The sequence below is a fragment of the Desmodus rotundus genome, chromosome 5, assembly GCF_022682495.2.
Source record: "Desmodus rotundus isolate HL8 chromosome 5, HLdesRot8A.1, whole genome shotgun sequence".
Taxonomy (NCBI): domain Eukaryota; kingdom Metazoa; phylum Chordata; class Mammalia; order Chiroptera; family Phyllostomidae; genus Desmodus; species Desmodus rotundus.
In genome coordinates this window covers 41,666,381-41,668,812 of record NC_071391.1, presented here as the reverse complement: position 1 = coordinate 41,668,812, position 2,432 = coordinate 41,666,381, and the positions used below count along the sequence as shown (strand labels likewise).

The 2,432-nt window shown below is 54.6% G+C and overlaps 1 protein-coding gene across 4 annotated transcripts in view; it reads left to right on the top strand.

Annotated features, from left to right (window-relative positions):
- The first annotated feature begins 1,957 nt into the window (after positions 1 to 1,957).
- PPFIBP2 (PPFIA binding protein 2) overlaps positions 1,958 to 2,432 on the top strand; it is a 130,347-nt gene continuing 129,872 nt past the window's right edge. For 2 of the 4 annotated variants that reach the window (XM_045194004.3, XM_045194001.3), the window contains exon 1: positions 1,959 to 2,223. The gene's annotated coding sequence lies outside the window, so the exon portion shown is untranslated. Of the gene's footprint in view, positions 2,224 to 2,432 lie in introns of all 4 variants that reach the window. The other 2 variants (XM_024559086.4, XM_071221443.1) reach the window with 2 other exon arrangements.

The following is a 2,432-nucleotide window of genomic DNA, read 5'->3' as shown; positions in this document are numbered from 1 at the left end:
AGATTACCTATTTCACAGGGATAAGGAATGTGAGCTGCCTCACAGAGGACGGTAGAGTGCAGTTACTAGCGAGTGGAGTTACGTGCGAGTCCCTGGCACATAGTTCCTTTGGCGGTACAGAGAGGTTGACTTTCATTTGTGATGTGCTTTGAATTAATAGCTTTTCAGGGTGCACTTTTCACTAACAATGCACTCTGGCACCTTAAATTCCTGCAGTTAGAATCACTCTTTTAGGTCAAGACATTTTTCTTCAGGAAGCCCCTGTTAATGTGCCATTTTTGTATACATTTTGGAGCTTACTCCAGGTAAATTACCTTTCAGCTCTGGGGTTTTTGTTGGATTTTAGTCTGGACTGAAGTCCCTATGACCTGTACCAATGGTCCTTAAACTTTATTGAACATAAGCATCACCTGAGGAGCTTTTTAAACTCCTAATGACAGGCCATAACCCCAGACCATCAAAACAGAAGCTCTGGAGGTGGGACCCAGATACATTTTTAAGTCCCCTCCTCCAAAGTGGTTCCAAAGTGCAAATAAACTCTAGAGCCAGTGACTTAAAAAGTGATTGTAAAAAATTAATTGCATCGTTCTGAGAACAGATCAGCATTTTCTGGGGTCTAGGGTCTGGGTAGTGGGTCCACTGGACAATGACGTGGGATTCGGGAATACCCATGAACTCATGTGAACTGTGGCCGCCTGTCTACAAAAGCCTCTGCTGCTATTTTAAGGAAGTGAAAGAGAACTGAAGGGTGTCCTGTTGTAACACAACTCTTGTGGGCCCCAGCCTTCCTCAGCTGGCTTTGCCCTTAGTCTGCTTCTGGCCAGGTTCCCACAGTGACCAGAGTCTCATATTTGCCTGGGTGGCTTAAGTTCTGTTCACATGTAAAAGACTTCTGAGCACACTGGTAATTTCAGACCACCAGGGTAATTTGAAAAAAAAGGATGTGTCTTGTGGAGTTTGTCAACACTTCAGCCTGAAGAAACGTAGAGAAAAAAACTGAGGCCAGGGCTGTAGTGACTCCTGCCAGAGCTGGGGACCAGGCCAGAGTCCCTGGTATGGATGCCATCTGAGGCCCACAGGGATTTTAATCAGCTGAAATGAGCAACTAGTCCTTGGAGGCCTAGGTGGGGCGACAACTAGCAATACAGCCAAAGGGGATTCAAGCCACACGCTGGCAGAAGGCGTTGGACTAGGTCTTCAGGGCCCAGTTCTGCTCAGATTCTAGAATCCATTCCTGTGGTTGGACCGGCAAAGCTTTTCTTGGGCCTTTGTACTCCAGCCTTGGTACTGCGCACAGGGAAGTGCTTCTGGTGCTCAGTTTTCATAAGATTGGGGACCAGTGCCTTTAGTTGGCGCTGACCACTAGAGGGACCTCCACCCCAGGTAGAGGGGTTCAAGCGGGGCCGGACCGTAGGTTGCCTCAGAGCCTTCCATATTGAGGGGCGAGGATAGGGCGGTGGAGTAGGGTGGGAAATCAGAGACGAGGAACGCACCTTCCCGTTGCCAGCCTCAATTTGGACAGAATCGCACGGGTCAGGGAGTCTAGACACCCAAAGAGTTGTTGCGCTGGGTGTGCCTCTAAATGGTGTTTTTATGGATTCTCTCCGCACTTCGCGACACAAATTTTCTATTTCCCTGTTTTCATTCCTTTCCGCCGATGACTGGTGTTGAAGAGCCGGAGAAGCCCAGGGGACCGAGAGAGGGAACTGCTCGGCGGCCTCCCTGGGGCGAGAAGGGTGCGGGATGGGGAGGTGACAGCAGCGGGGTCTCGCTCCAGGGAGGGGCGTGGCTGTCGGAGAGGGGCGGGGCTTGGAAACCTGGAGTGTGGTCTGGGGGGCGGGGCCTGGGCTAGGCGGACCCGGCCTAAGGCAGGTTCGAAGGGGCGGGGTTGACAAGGTCCGTCCCAGAGGAACCGGAACCTGTGACGGACCGGTCCCCGAGGTTCACAACGGTGCCGGAGAGGGTCTAGGAGCGACAGAGGGCGGTCCCAGGGGAAGAAGGCGGGGAAGCGGGTGCTCTGGGACAAGCCTCCCGTGGGTCCCCGCCCCCGTCACGTGGGCTCCAGACCCGGCCGCTGCGGTCCGTCCGCTCCTTGGTCGGTCGGTCAGTGGGTCGGTGGGTCAGTGGCCTGCAGCTCGGCTCTCTACTCTCATGTTCGGAAGTGGGAGGGACCCGGGAGCAGTCCGCTCACCTGAGCCGCCCGGAGAGGAACCCTTCACCCAGGTCAGTGGGCTCTTCCATGGCTCCCAGGCCCGCTGCGCTGTCCGGTCTGGGAGCGCCCGTAGGGGCATTGCCTGGGATACGGAGAGCCCCCAGATCCTAGAACCACCCGGGGAGGAGAGGTCAGTGACAGTATAGGTCCCAGAGCGTGTCCCAGCCGCGAGGGCGGGGACGCACTTCTCTTTCTCTGTCCAGAAGACTGGGTGGAGGGT